Source organism: Hyperolius riggenbachi, chromosome 1 (genome assembly GCF_040937935.1).
Source record: "Hyperolius riggenbachi isolate aHypRig1 chromosome 1, aHypRig1.pri, whole genome shotgun sequence".
Classification (NCBI taxonomy): domain Eukaryota; kingdom Metazoa; phylum Chordata; class Amphibia; order Anura; family Hyperoliidae; genus Hyperolius; species Hyperolius riggenbachi.
Window position 1 is genome coordinate 56,278,022 of NC_090646.1, and position 16,506 is coordinate 56,294,527.

General features: G+C 46.8%; 1 protein-coding gene across 3 annotated transcripts in view; it reads left to right on the forward strand.

The window, feature by feature from the left end:
* LOC137562813 (rab11 family-interacting protein 1-like) overlaps positions 1–16,506 on the forward strand; it is a 103,905-nt gene that overhangs the window by 36,116 nt on the left and 51,283 nt on the right. The window lies entirely within an intron of this gene.

Genomic DNA, 16,506 nt, shown 5'->3' on the forward strand with positions numbered 1-16,506 from the left:
TCTCTCATATTCTTTGTCTTTCTCTCTCTCTCTTTGGCTGCCTGTGTAAGTCAGTGTGGCATGTGTCCCTGCAGCGTTCTGGTGTGGTCATCGTCCTTGGAATAGGGAACATTACGTTCTTGAGAAGTCTTTACAAATCAGTTTCTATTTTAGGAGTAGCAGTGCTGATTTTCTCTGTGCGGCCAGGTTGCACCTGCAGTGAATATCTCATCAGCGATTAGCAAGTGTGTATCCCATCCATACAGCTCCCGTCCCCCAGTATCCGAGACCTCAGCGGCAATGTGAGTGGTTGTTATCTGTCCCAATAGGGAGATCACTAGAATCCCAGCAAGTCAATCAGCAGCATAGGCTGTATGCAATGGCTGTGTGTATTGGGACTGCGCGCCTACACAGAGATCTGCAGATCGCTTCTCAGGAGTGATGGTCCTATCTAGGAGAACTCCTCCTGGTGAAGCATGTGATCAGTTTGGTCAGGTGACAGATATGGAAGTCTCTGATTTGCTAGTCCTCATGTGCTAAAGCAGGATGTGGTCACAGCTAATCAGAGCATTGCAAATCTGTCAGCTGATCAAGAAAGTCACATGCTTCACCATGAGTTCTCCTAGACATGACTATCACTACTTCCCATCAGCTGAGCACAGGCTTTATTTATTGCTAGGCAACGCAGGGCAGAAAAAGAAACACAAAGTTGCACTGTATTGCATTGTGTAGCTTGTTTGTGTCCAGAACCTACACATGTAGAAGATTGGTGATTGGCCTCAATCCCTTTCCGTGCTCTGAGACCACAAGTATTTTCTAGCACTGTTCACACATAATAAAGTTCACACATAGTACAATCCAGTAATCGGCAGCACAAGTACCAAATAAAGTCAATGCATGATATAAAAGAGGAACTCTAACCAAGGATTTAACGTCATCCCAGTCAGTAGCTCATACCCACTTTCCCATGAGAAATCTCTACCTTTTCTCGATTAGATCTTATGGCTGATATTGTGGTGAAACCCCTCCCACAGTGTGATGTCATGACCATGGTCCTGACAGTTTCCTGCCTGTGAGCCTTGTTGCATTGTGGGAAATAACAGCTTTTTCCAATTGCCAAGCTACCAGTATCCCCCTCTGTGCATATATATAGATCTATTAAAAAAAAATAAAAAAACCTTTTAGCCTATCGCATGGTTAGGGGTGTGGTTATGCATAATGGCAGTTGGTGCTGTTTTCTTCTTGCCTGCCAGTAGTAAAGATGATGACCTGCAGGCTGATTGTGGATCAAGCAATCTGAACAAATTACATGGCCAATATCAATCATTTTTTGGCAACTGCTTGCTGAGCACACAGCTCAACAGTCCGAAGAAAAGAGGCTAAAGGTGCATACACACGTCAGATAAGTCTTTGGAAAATGAAAGATCACAGACCAATTCTACCCCCTTTCATGTAGTATGAGAGCCATACCTAACACAGTCTATTCTATTGAGCTGAACTCCTCATCAGATAAAAATATTTGCAAGATGCTGCACACAAAGATGCTGCACACCTGCAAGAGATCTGTTCCTGCAAAATGCATTCATAGTCTGAGATCTGCAGATCATCATACACGCCTTGAATAACAGACATTCATCTACAGATCAGATCCTCCAGGACGGATCTTCAGATCGGCAGATAATTGTCTGATCTGCAGATGAATGTCCGTAATGCTGGGTACACACTATGAGATTTTCTGGTCGATTTACTGTCAGATCGATTATTTCCAACATGTGCGATTTGCTTTTCGATCGTTTTCCGAGCATTTTTCGATCGATTTCCTATTAAAGTGCACGGAAATCGATCGGAAAATGCTCGGAAAACGATCGAAACATCAGCAATCGAACATGTTGGAAATAATCGATCTGACAGTAAATCGACCAGAAAATCTCATAGTGTGTACCCAGCATAAACAAGGTGTGTATGAGAGATCTGCAGATCTCATAGACTATGAATGCATTTTGCAGGAATGGATCTTTTGCAGGAACAGCTCTTTTGCAGATACTGATCTGTTGCATGTGTGCAGCATCTTTGTGTGCAGCATCTTGCAAAGATTTCTATCTGATGGGGAGTTCAGCTCCATAGAATAGACTGTGTAGAGTATGGCTCTCATACTACATGGAAGGGGGTAACATTGGTCTGTGATCTTTCATTTTCCAAAGACTTTTATCTGATGTGTGTACCCACCTTTAGTCTGCAGAACATTTGCATCTCTGTTCTTCATTAGGTGCTGGTGAAGAGAATGTAATCGGGCATCTCCTCAGCCTCATGAGAGTATTTATTATTATTCTCCTGATCCGTTCAGTGCAAGTGAAGCCGTGCTGTGTACATGTTGTCATCGGCGGCTACAGAAAGTTTACAGGGCATTCCGTTATATGCAGATCTGTTTACCTTTCCCACCCTGGATAGGAAGTGTAGCTATAGGCTGAGGGCTTTCCTGTTGTGGCTGGTCAGAGGAAGTGACCTCGCAGTAACCATAGCAGTAGTGACATGTGGTTGCCAGCGCTGTGCCAGTTGTAGTTTGACATGGCAGCTGCTCAGAAACATGCCTGTTTCTATAGGGGCTGATTCCCTGTCACTTGCCATTGTGTATTTCGAGTAGTCTCCGTCCAACCAAAATGGATCTTTCGGTTTTTGGTAGATTCTGGAGAATAGCTGCCCAACTGACCTGGAAGCTAAAATAGGTAAGTTCTGAAAGTAATTGTGCTTGTTCGAATAAATGATTAATTTTTATATTTAAAAAAAAATGTTATGCCACTCCTGTGCTTATAGCTCTGCACTTATCCACACAGACCTCAGACGGCTATGAGAAAGAGAAAAATATTACTGCTATACTTCTATCCCCCTCATATCCATTGATACACTTTACTCCACCTCAGCCAGCAATGCTGCTAGCGTGGACAAGACCTGACTCTCCTCCTAGGGTGAGAATTGGGAGTACATAAAAAAAAAAACCCACGATAATTTGGTCGCCAGAGGAAGGCACTAGTGAAATATCGATAAAATTATTGATATTCCACTGCTTAATGTCAATAGTAAAATATTTTATTTTTTTACTAACACCTAACCCTATACTCACACAAGCCCTTCAACTACCGATGGCTAACCCTAACCGACCCCCGAAACGATGGCTAACCCTCCTAACTGACCCCCCGAAACGATGCCTGACCCTAACTGACCCCTGAAATGATGCCTGACCCTAAATGAACCCCAAAATGATGCCTAACTTGCTAGCCCCCCCCACCGCAATCCTAACTGATCCCCGAAATGATGCCTAACTGGCCAGCCCCCCCACCGCAATCCTCACCGATTCATCAATGAATATCTGCCACAGCGGTTTGGCCGCTGTCATATAGACGCCCATGTTAATGGCTGTGATTAGCAGCTGTAAGTGGAAATAAAATGGCGCCTCTATTTGTAGCTGCAGTTTGTGTAGTTTGTATCCATTTTATTTTACCGTGGCTATAAACATAGGTGCCTATGGCTCCGCCCAAACTACTGCAGAGCCTCCGGTGCCAAAATTACCTCCTTTGGAGACTTGGTCCTGATGGTCTCCTCCCTGGCAGTGTGAGCGGTGACAGGCCTCCCCTGTAATAATGAGGTTTTACCTGTCGAGAAGAGTCAGTTGTTAGTTTTTTATTTGTCTTCTCTCCTTCCTCCTCCGTATTGGCTGAAGAGGTTGTCTTGTCTGCAGCCAGCGTGAAATAATAATAATAATCACAGAGGCCCATAAACCCGTCACACAATAAAGGCGCTGTCAGGAATGCCCGGGCACCAGCCCAAATTTTTAATTGACCATTTCAGCATCTGGAAAGCTCATCTGAGAGATCCGCCTGCATGCAGACTCCCCGAAATCCTTCCAGCTGAGCTGAGAAAGGCAGCGAGTGCGTGGTTAAAGAGGTCCTGAACTCAGAACTCCTGCTCTACTCAAAAAGATAAGCAACAGCTTAATATTCTTTAAAGAAAACCATTTTTGTTACAGCTGATACAAATCCTGCAATAAATCTGCAGTGTGTCTACTTTCTGCTTTCATGGAAGCAGACAGGGTTAACAGCCTGTGTTTACAAAATAGCTGCTCTGTTGTGGCAGAGGAGATTCCTGAGCTGACACAGCCTAGAGATCAAATTACAGCTGTGATTAGTCACAGATGTGGAGGAATTAGACAGGCTAAACTCTCTAAATACATACAGGGTTCATTTCTCTCTATTTTCCTTCAGTTCTGTGCAAGAGTTCAGGTCCACTTTAAAGAGAACCAGAGACAAAGCACCCTCATGTATTTTACCATATATATCAATGGAAACATGACAGTAAACACCTACTCTGCTCTTTGTTTCATTTTTCACTGCTCAGTCTTGTCACCCCTGATAAAATCCCTGACTGAGCATTCCGTCTGGCTTTGCCCCGGAATGATTATAGCTGAGTCTTCTGTGAAGTCTTTGAAGTCTTTTCAAGCCCAAGACTGCCCCCTTCTGGCTCTGATTTCCTGCTATGTATCCTCAGAGCTATAATCATTCCGGGGCAAAGCCAGACTGAATGCTCAGTCGGAGATTTTATCAGGGCTGATAACAAGAAGACTGAGCAGTGAAAAATGAAACAAAGAGCAGAGTAGGTGGTTACTGTAATGTTCCCATTGATATATATGGTAAAATACAGGAGGGTGCTTTGTCTCTGGTTCTCTAAGTCAGTAGAATTTGGGCCTTGCAGCCGGAGGGTACTGGATTTAATGCCCATTAGGAACACTATCCGCATGGCGTTTTTGTTCTACCTTTGTTTGTGTGGGTTTCCTCCAGGTGTGCAGATTCACTTCCTCAAACTAACTGGCATAGCAATATGTGACACATGGGCTGCGCTTGCACCAGGGTCCCTGCACCTGAGGGGCCCACGTCAGACTCTCTCACAGCGGCAGCTGGTTTTGAACATCTGTATTGTGAGTATTAAAGGGAACCTGAAATGAGGAGTGTGCTGGCTGCCATATTACTTTCCTTTTTAAACAATACCTGTTGCCTGGCTGTCCTGCTGATCATTCTGGCATCAGTAGTGTCTGAATCACACCTCAAACAAGCATGCAGCTAATCCAATCAGACTTGTTCAGGGTCTATGGCTTGTATTGTATGGGAATATTACAGGCAGAGGATCAATGTGCATTGTTTAAAAAGCAATACATATGGCAGCCTCCACATCCCTCTCACTTCAAGTGTGCTTTAAAATGCTGAGGCCAGTGGGACAGTGTAAAGTTTGTACCAGGGCTCACGTCTCTGTAGATTCGGCACTGATGGGGACAGTAGATGAAGACCTGTTTACAGACCGAGATTTAGACTAATGCTGGGTACACACTATTAGATTTTATGGTCGATTTACTGTCAGATCGATTATTTCCAACATGTCTGATTTGATTTCCGATCGATTATCGAGCATTTTCCGATCGATTTCCTATTAAAGTTATCATCGGAAAACGATCGGAAAATGCTCGGGAATCGATCGGAAAGCAAATCGGACATGTTTGAAATAATCGATCTGACAGTAAATCGACCATAAAATCTCAGTGTGTACCCAGCATTAGTATTCAATCCGCTCTCACCTAAAGCACTGTGTAACATTTCAGCACTAAAGACCTACTGAAAATAAGAAAAGTAATTAAACGGATACTGTAGGGGGGTCGGAGGAATAATGAGCTGAACTTACCCGGGGCTTCTAACGGTCCCCCGCAGACATCCTGTCCCCCCGCAGCCACTCACCGATGCTCCGGCCCCGCCTCCAGTTCACTTCTGGAGTTTCAGACTTTAAAGTCTGAAAACCACTGCGCCTGCGTTGCCGTGTCCTTGATCCCGCTGATGTCACCAGGAGTGTACTGCGCAGACACAGACCATACTGGGCCTGCGCTGTGAGCTCTTGATGACATCAGCGGGATCGAGGACACGGCAACGCAGGCGCAGTGGTTTTCAGACTTTAAAGTCTGAAATTCCAGAAGTGAACCGGAGGCGGGGCCGGAGCATTGGGGAGTGGCTGCGCCAACACAGGATGTCTGTGGGGGACCGTTAGAAGCCCCGGGTAAGTTCAACTCATTTTCCCCTGACCCCCCTACAGTATCCCTTTAAATAGAACAAATAGTTATTGCCAAATACTGCATATAAGGCTCTAAAGCATACATGTCAAACTCCGGCCAGCGGGCCAAATCTGGCCCTCAGAGCCATTAAATTTGGCCCTCAAGTGGTTTCCCCACTTTGCATTATGTGTGGCCCACTCTAGACCACCAGAGAAGCTATATCGAAGGTGAAGCGCTAGATCACCAGGGAAGCCATATGAGGGAGGTAGGAGGGAAGCACTAAACACTAGGGAACTGTATAAGGGAGGATGGGGGCCTCGTCTAGACACCAGGAACTGTATAGGGGAGAGGCGGACCACTAGACACCAGGGAACTGTATAGGGGAGGGGGGACCACTAGACACCAGGGAACTGTATAAGGGGAGGGGGGACCACTAGACACCAGGGAACTGTATAGGGGTTGGAGGGGGGCCATTAGTTACCTGGGAACTTTATAAGGGAGGAAGGTGGCCAGTAGACATTGTTTAGCCCGCGACTAGGTCCCAGTGTATGATTTCGGCCCACTTTGTATTTAAGATTGACACCCCTGCTCTAAAGCTACATACACATTTGGGGGATGTGAAAGTATGCAGTGAGATTTTTGCCTTGCTTTGTGCAGACTTATGAGCCGCTAGAAAAAAAACAAGGACAATTTTGGGTCTCTCTTAGGGCCAGTGCACACCAAAAAGCGATAGTGTAATCGCAAACACTCCATGCTTTTTGAAGTAATTTTTCTAGGTGATTCTAGCGATGTGCCTAGCAATTTTCGAAGCATGCCTAGTGATCTTTGGAGCGTTTTGGTGTATCATTTTATTATTTGTTACAATAGAGCTGGAACTGAACAGCTTCTGTAACAAAAACGCTAGGAAAACCGCTCTGATATAGCGCTTTTCAGAGCGATTTTCCGCTTTGCTATACTTAACAGTGAGGCTGAATCGCCTCAGAAATCAGCACAAATGCTGCAGGACCCGCGTTTGCTCTGGTGTGATCCATCCCATTCATATACTTTAGCCAAGAGCTTTTCACAGCACTGGCATTTTTAAAAGCACTCAGAAGCACTCTTGATGTGCACCAGCCCTTACGCCACACTATTCTGTCGCCATGGTTTCCAGGAAGTTTCCTACATGGAAAACAAACAAACAAATTCTGTTAGCTGTAGAGAGAAGTTTAGACGAACTCCAGTGAAAATAATGTAATAAAGTGCTTCATTTTTACAATAATTATGTATAAATTATTTAGTTAGTGTTTTCCCATTGTACATTTTTTTTTTAAATCCCTGATTTACATTCTGACATTCATCACATGACATTTTTACTGCTGGCAGGTGATGTAGCTGCTGCTTGCTTTTTTGGCAGTTGGAAACAGCTGTAAACAGCTATTTCCCACAATGCAATAAGGTTCACAGACAGGAAACTGCCAGGACCATGGTCCTCACAGTTTCCTGTGGGAGGGGTTTCAACACAATATCAGCCATACAGAGCCCCCTGATGGTCCGTTTGTGAAAAGCAATAGATTTCTCATGGGAAAGGGGGTATCAGCTACTGATTGGGATGAAAGTCAATTCTTGGTTACGGTTTCTCTTTAAGGCTAGCGTCTCTTATTATGCGGTGCGATCATCCTGTGGCAGGACGATCGAACCGCACTATGCCCACATACATATTACCCCGTGACAGCCTCGGCCGACAGGTCATGTGTTGACTCGCCCCCTGCTCGGTGACATACTCCCTGCTGGACAGGAAGTACATCACCTAGGTTACCCGCAGAGGCGTAGCTAGGGTTTTCAGCGCCCGGGGACAAAGACTATTAATGCGCCCCCTAAGGTGAAGGGTCGTGACCAAATGTGGGCGTGGTTATGGGTGCTCCACATTTGGCCACGCCCCTTCAAATGTACATGGAGGTTAGCAGGCTCACGCTCACCCACCCTCCCTCAGTATGTACCTTCCAGCATGTTCCAAGACAAATTCAGCAATCATGAGCCCACCCCATCAAGACAAATTCCGCAATTATGAGCCCCCCCCCATCAAGACAAATTCCGCAATCATGAGCAAACATGAGGCCCCCAACATGACCAACTCAGCAATCATGAGGCCCCCAACAAGACAAATTTAGCAATCATGAGGCCCCTAACAAGACAAATTCAGCGATCTTGAGGCCCCCAACAAATCATGAGACCCCCAACAAGACAAATTCAGTAACCATGAGGCCCCCAACAAGACAAATTCAGCAGTCATGAGGCACATAAATAGACAGCATTTTACATAAATAGGCAGAATGCCCCCTTAATATGGTAGACACCTCTCACCTGGCAGCAGTTCCCCAAAATACACTCAATCTGACAGCAGTGCTTCCCCAAAAATAGGTAGCCCCAGGTCTATAGGTGTCCCCAGAATAGGTGGCCAGCAGTATAGATGTCCCCAGAACAGGTAGCCAGGGGTATATGTGCCCAGTATATGTAGGCAGGGGTATGTGTCCCCAGTATATGTAGCCAGAGGTATATGTGCCCAGTATATGTAGCCAGGGGTATATGTGCCCAGTATATGTAGCCAGGGGTATAATATGTGCCCAGTATATGTAGCCAGGGGTATAATATGTGCGCAGTATATATAGTCAGGGGTATATGTGCCCAGTATATGTAGCCAGGGGTATATGTGCCCAGTATATGTAGCCAGGGGTATATGTGCCCAGTATATGTAGCCAGGGGTATATGTGCCCAGTATATGTAGCCAGGGGTATATGTGCCCAGTATATGTAGCCAGGGGTATATGTGCCCAGTATATGTAGCCAGGGGTATATGTGCCCAGTATATGTAGCCAGGGGTATATGTGCCCAGTATATGTAGCCAGGGGTATATATGCCCAGTATATGTAGCCAGGGGTATATATGCCCAGTATATGTAGTTAGGGGTATATGTGCCCAGAGTAGGTAGCCAGGAGTATATGCCCAGTATATGTAGTTAGGGGTATATGTGCCCAATATATGTAGTCGGGTATATGTGCCCAGAGTAGGTAGCCAGGGGTATATGCCCAGTATATGTAGGTAGGGGTATATGTGCCCAATATATGTAGGCAGGGGTATATGTGCCCAGAGTAGGTAGCCAGGGGTATATGCCCAGTATATGTAGTTAGGGGTATATGTGCCCAATATATGTAGGCAGGGGTATCTGTGCCCAGAGTAGGTAGCCAGGGGTATATGTGCCCAGAGTAGGTAGCCAGGGGTATATGTGCCCAGAGTAGGTAGCCAGGGGTATATGTGCCCAGTATATGTAGTTAGGGGTATATGTGCCCAATATATGTAGGCAGGGGTAGATGTGCCCAGAGTAGGTAGCCAGGGGTATATGTGCCCAGAGTAGGTAGCCAGGGGTATATGTGCCCAGAGTAGGTAGCCAGGGGTATATGCCCAGTATATGTAGTTAGGGGTATATGTGCCCAATATATGTAGGCAGGGGTATATGTGCCCAGAGTAGGTAGCCAGGGGTATATGCCCAGTATATGTAGTTAGGGGTATATGTGCTCAATATATGTAGCCAGGGGTATATGCCCAGTATATGTAGTTAGGGGTATATGTGCCCAATATATGTAGCCAGGGGTATATGTGCCCAGAGTAGGTAGCCAGGGGTATATGTGCCCAGAGTAGGTAGCCAGGGGTATATGCCCAGTATATGTAGTTAGGGGTATATGTGCCCAATATATGTAGCCAGGGGTATATATGCCCAGTATATGTATTTAGGGGTATATGTGCCCAGAGGAGGTAGCCAGGTCAGGTGTCCCCCTCCCCAGCAGGAGGGGAGCAGCGCAGAGAAGAGGAAGAGCTGCTCTCCCTTCCTCGCTGTCCCCTCCAATGTCCGGGTGGCTGGCAGCGGCGGGCACAACTTACCTCCGTCTTGTCGCAGCGCCGGATGGATCTGCCACTACTCTGGTCTGGTCCAGACCGGAGTAGCGGCTGCGCACCCGAACTTCCGGCCGGCGCTGGAGCGAGTTGGAGGTGAGTTCCGCCCGCCGCTGCCAGCCACCCGGACATTGGAAGGGACAGCGAGGGAGGGAGAGCACCTAAGGTGAGGGAAGGAGGGGGGAGATGGCCCCCCTTCCCCACCGTCCGCACAGCTCTCCCTCTTCTCTGCGCTGCTCCCCCCCCCCCGCAAAAAAAAAAACAAACAAAAAAAAAAAACCCCGAAGCGCAGCTGGGCGCCCTTGGGGACCAGGCGCCCCGGGGCACTTGTCCTACCCCGACCCCCCCCCCCCTAGCTCCGCGCCTGGTTACCCGTCACTCTGGGCTTAAGCGCCACTACCGCTTACTGCGTCTCCATAGACTTTCATTGCTGCATAATCCGTGTGGCAGGCGCAGATCATGCGGCAACACACTGCAGTTTGTGGCAGGCTTGTTGCATTTCGCTGCTTCCGTAGCACCACATTGCAGTAGTGTGTAAGTCTCCATAGCCTTTGCCACGAACTGCAGCCGGGGAGAGTACTGCAACACGCTAAGTGTGAAAGTAGCCTAAAGATTATTATTTAGTATTTACATAGCGCTGACATCTTCCACAGCGTTGTACAGAGTACATAGTCATGTCACCGACTGTCCTCAGAGGGGCTCACAGTCTAATCCCTACCCTAGTCATATGTCTATGTATGTATCATGTAGTGTATGTATCGTAGTCTATGGCCAGTTTAGGGGGAAGCCAATAAACTTATCTGTTTATTTGGATGTTGGAGGAAACTGAAGTGCCCAGAGGAAACCCACACAGACACAGGGAGAACATACAAACTCTGTGCAGATAGTGCCCTGCCTGGGATTCAGACCTGGTACCCAGCTGCCCTTCACCACGATGAGAGGACATGGCACTCGGATACAAAATAGCTTGCCTCATGATGACTGATTTTATATGAATTTTTGTGCTGATGCGGGATGACCCTTTAGATCCTTTGACATGTTGATTTGTGACTGGTCCTCTTTTATTGAACTGTAAGTTTACTGGAGTTGCCAATAGTGGTTGGGTAAGAAAAGCTGATGATGACATTCCCCAGGAGCTGAGGGAGAGGCCCTGTGTAGTCATTTCCTGTGTCACCCAGAGTATTGCTGTATAATTATGTCCTATCGCTGCATGTTGTGACCACAGACTGCTGCTTCTGCTGCACTGATATCCTCTATCCCTATCACTGGCTACAGCGGTGTTCAGCACCATCCGCTCCAGGAAGTGACTCGGACTTCTGGCTGGATAGTGTACTGGTTAAGGGCACCGCCTTTGACACGGGTGACCAGGGTTCGAATCCTGGCTAGGGTCAGTACCTGTTCAGTAAGGAGTTAAAGGCAAGACTCCGTAGCACTGCAGGGTGGCCTCTTGAGCGGATCCCAGTGGCTGCAGCTCTTGAGCGCTTTGAGTCCGACAGGAAATGTTCAGATTATTATTATTATTATTATTATTAATAATCTGGTCAATAAATGATAGCAGAGTGAAGATGTGAGTGATCCTGTGACGCGTCTGTAGGGGGCAACAGTGGTAAGGTGCAGGGGAGGCTGGGAAACGGTCAGAGCAGTGGGCAGCCCCAATAGTAAAGGCGATTGGGCGATTCGAGGGAAGATCGACCATCTGATTCGATCAGGGCTGTGGAGTTGGTACAAAAATCATCCAACTTCTCAGTTTATGAAACCACCAACTCTGACTCCGGGTACCCAAAATTGCTCAGACTTCTCGACTCCGACTCCACAGCCCTGGATTCGATAATCATCGAATTGTAGGTAAATCCTTGCTGCCAAAAGCATGCCTGATCGACGATGCAACTAATTTTGACCCAAAATTGTTTGTATCTATGGATTCGACAAGTTGCATGACGGCCCAACATGCTTGATCTAATGCGCGGCGTTAATGGCATGCGATAACCACACCGACTAATGTGACAAACTCCTGCCTACTGTGCCCCCTAGTGTACGTGTAACCTCCCTACACCCCCCCTGTGCCGCTGCATTAATACACCCCCCCTGTGCCGCTGCATTAATAGCAGGCAAACCACATGTTGCACCGGCAATCGTGTGGGGTGCAAACCTAGAAGAGGAGTCCAGACACAGTGGCAGAGAGGTGAAGTATTAATGCAGGGGCACTGGGGGGGGGGGTTTGGGTAGCTGTTACACGTACATTAGAGGGCACAGCAGCCGGGGCCGACAGATGCTTCGTCACAGGGCCATTTTCCAGGAGATATAATCGGTCTGCTGGTGTATGGGCAGGCAATGGATCTCTCTCTGGTCAGAGAGATCGGTCTCTAGGTTGATCTGCCCATACTTTGTCTGATATACGGGCACCTTAAGGGTTGTTTCACACCGAACATCAATGAAAAATGGCTATTGCTTTTGCGAGTCTTGTTCTGGGAACAAGGATCACAGTGGATGAGAGAAAGAGACCAAGAGCCCAATATAGTGTAGTATGTACTGGTAATGTATAATTGGAAGAGTAATAATATTAATTGAATGTCACAAACAAGGGTTACCAATTAGGCAACCACTGTCAAAGCAGGAGTGGGGAGATTGTCCTGAACAGAGGCGCTCAGCGTTGATGATACTGGCAGATGCTGTTTACTCCTATCTGTTATTGCCTGTTGAAGCGGGTTTGTACCCCGCGAAACGCATTGCACTTTATTTGGAGTATCCAATAAAACAGTTTTGACTGAAAACCCACAGTCGTAAGTTCTGCTTGGAGGAGGTAAGTCCACCACTGCCTACTCTATTACCAAGATGGGTTTTTAAAGAGAACCCCTGGTGTGTTTAAAGAATGTTATCTGCATACTTAGGCTGGATCTGCCTATACAGCCCAGCCTCTGTTGCTATCCCAAACCCCCCTAAGGTCCCCCAGCACTCTGCAATCCCTCATAAATCACAGCCGTGCTGTGAGGCTGTGTTTACATCTGTAGTGTCAGTCTCAGCTGCTCCCCCGCCTCCTGCATAGCTCCGGTCCCTGCCCCCATCCCTTCCCTCCAATCAGCAGGGAGGGAAGGGATGCAGGCGTGGACTGGAGTTCTGCAGGAGGCGGGGAGAGCAGCAGACTGACACTATAGAAATACACAGCCAGCTCTGACAAGCTGTTTGTCAGCAGCATGGCTGTGATTTATGAGGGATTGCAGAGTGCAGGGGGACCTTAGGGGGGTTTGGGATAGCAACAGAGGCTGGGCTGTATAGGCAGATCCAGCCTCTGCATGCAGATAATATTCTTCAAACCCACCTCGGGTTCTCTTTAAGTTCTTTCAGTGTTTTTTTTTTATCCTGTTGGCGTCAAGGATCACAGTGGGGTTGCTTCTAATATGATATAAGTAGCGTTTTTATGATTGCAGCGCTGCAGTGTGAATGCTCCCATAGGGAGACACTGCACTAGCAATTTGCCAGTTGTGGCACAATCGTCCTCAAATTACCCCAGTCTAAAAGGGCCTAATGCTGGTGTACAGTATTCAAGAGGAAATTTAACCCAGGCTTGAACTTTATCCCATTCAGTAGCCGATTCCTTCTTTCCAACTAGAAATGTAGATACATTTTCTCAAATAGATCATCAGGGGGGTCTGTATGGCTGATATTGTGGTGAATCCCCTCCCACGATGTGATGTCATGTCCATGGTCCTTACTGTTTGTTGTCTGTGATTGCATTGTGGCGAATAATGACTTTTTCAGACTGCCAAGCAACCAGTATCTCCTTCTGTGCCTAAAACTCTCAATAACAAACATTTCACCAGCCTGCTAGCTGAACACTGGTTACGCCAGGGACCCGGTTGTTTGTAGAGGCAGCGCCCTGCACTGGAATTCTCCCCCACACATAGAACCATCTATCCTGCCAGATCGTTTCCCGTCAGCAATTACCCAACCCTTCCAAATCTCACTTAAGGGAAAATCATTATAAATCTCTCATAAACCGATAATTGCTGCCAAAGCATCTTTGTGATTTATTTAAAATTCTCTTATCGCAATTTTCAAAGTATTTCCACAACTGTCAGTAAGCTGGAACTTCCCTTCGTTGCCACCATGGTGAACAATATTGTAGTGCGTTGGACCCCATCACACTGCATGCTTTCCAGTGTTCTCACCACAATTTTTTCCCCAGCATCACATTGGAAGTATTGTCTTGCACTCACTAATGGATCAAACCCATAGTCTTTAAGGGGAGTGTGACAGCTGAAAAGAGGGATGACGCCCTCTCTGCAGTATTCAACAAGGGAGAAAGCTGGCACATCCAAAATCAATCAATCTTTATTAGTTCCATGTAAAAATATGGCCAACGTTTCGGAGCCGCGTGGGACCCCTTTATCAAGGCAATGGCCTCAATTCACTAAGCTTATCTCCTGTCTTTAATAACTCTTCTAGAGTTGTTACCATGGTGATAAGGCATGTAGTATTCAGGAAACATTTTACCTCAGGCAAACCTAAAGTTAACTCTTCTGTCTTTAAGTTAACTCTTTAATCCTTAAAATAACTCCAGAGTTAAAGACAGGCTGTTCATTAACTGCGTGTGAAAATAACTACAGAGGAGGTAAAATAACTACAGAGGAGGTAAATTATCTACAGAGGAGGTAACGTAAGGAATGAAGAGATAAGATAACTCTCTTACTGTGTGGAGGTAAGTTTTCTCTTGCCTTATTCTCTCCAGCATGATCTTAGTGAATTAAGGCCAAAATCTGCTTTGAGGCAAGGATCTGTTTGCTGCTGTGCAAAAAATTCTGCATAGGAATTCAGGAGTCTCGCTCCTCTTAAACAATCGCTGTCAGCGATGTGTATTCAGCTGAGGTCAGCAACGTGGCATAATAAAGTAGCCAGGTGGGGCGTAATTGCAGAATGAAGGGCCAGTGCAACTCTGCTTACAGCATATGAGGAGGGAAGCCGATGACAGCCAAAATAGGGCACCCAAGTAAAAAAAATAAACAGGGCATACTTACTTGTCAATCTTTCTTCTTTCCTAAGTTCTGTTTGTCCAATGTGATCAATGGAATTCTCCGTCCTCCATTTTGAAAATGGCCATTACCCCATGACAGCTTTTTGGTCAGAACAACTGTAATATTGCCCACTTGAGCGACAAGGAAACATGGACATTACCTTGCACATCATTTGTCCTTTGAGTTATGGCAGCAACTGATATATAACTGACAGCAACTGATCTATTTCAGTTCTAACGAAATCTTGTCAGAACTGGAAAGTAATTGCTGTAAAAAGAAAATGGTGAGGTTCTGGGAGGAACTGACGGCGAGGTAAGTATGTAATGTTCATTTGCAGGTGCATCATGCGTTTTTATTTTAAATAATTTTACTCTATTCAGATCTACTTTAAGATGCCCCCATAAATAAAGTCGCACCGCAACATACCACTGCAGTGTTCTCCCCAGAAATTTTTTCCAGCCGGGTGGCATGAAAAAGTAGCCCGGTGGGGCGAGATGAGAATGCAGGCCTGGTGCTTCTGTGAGCAACTCCGCTTACATCATAGGAGGAGGTGAGCCGATGACAGCCGGGTGCTCATCAAAACTAGCCGGGTGGAGCACCCAGCTAAAAGAGCCTGGGGAGAACACTGCCCACTGTGAATAGGGCCTGAAGGCTCTTTTCCACTACCAGCACTTTGCAGTACAGTATAAGAAATTAGGTAACCATAGTCCTCGATGCAATTTTGAGTAGAAGGTGGGGGGCTATCTGGATCCATGCTTTTAAAGGACATCTGTAGTGAGAGGGATATGGAAGCTCTGATTTATTCCCTTTTAAACAATGCACATTGCCTGGCTTTCCTGTTGATCCTTTTATCCATAGACCCTCAACAAGCATGCAGATCGGGTGCTCTGACTGAAATCTGACTGGATTTGCTGCATGGTTGTTTTGGGTGTGTGATTCAGACACTACTGATGCCCGAAAGATCAGCAAGATTCCAGGGAACTGGTATGGTTTCAAAAGGAAATAAATATGGCGGTCTCCATTTTCTACTCACTACACTTAACCACCTTGGCGGTAATGACGAGCTCAGCTTGTCCATTACCGCCGCAGGGCACCGCTCAGGCCCTGGTGGGCCGATTTTCACAAATTTTTTTGAAAACCCGTAGCTAGCACTTTGCTAGCTGCGTGTTGTGATCGACTGCCGCCGATGCACCGCTTCCCGCCGCGTTACAGCCCCCCCCCCCCCCCCCCCCGAGACCCCTTGCGCAGCCTGGCCAAGCACAGACAGGCTGCGCTATGGGGTGGATCGGGACTCCCTCCGATGCCATGATGTGGATGACGTCATCCAGATCGTCTCCAAGGCGACGGGGGAAGCCAAACAGGAAATCCCGTTCTGAACGGGATTTCCTTTTTGCTCTGATCGGCGGAGGCGATCGGAAGGGGAGGGGGATGCCGCTGCACAGCGGCTATCATGTAGCTAGCCCTAGGCTAGCTACATGATTTAATAAAAATACTAAACTGCTGCGCCGCCACC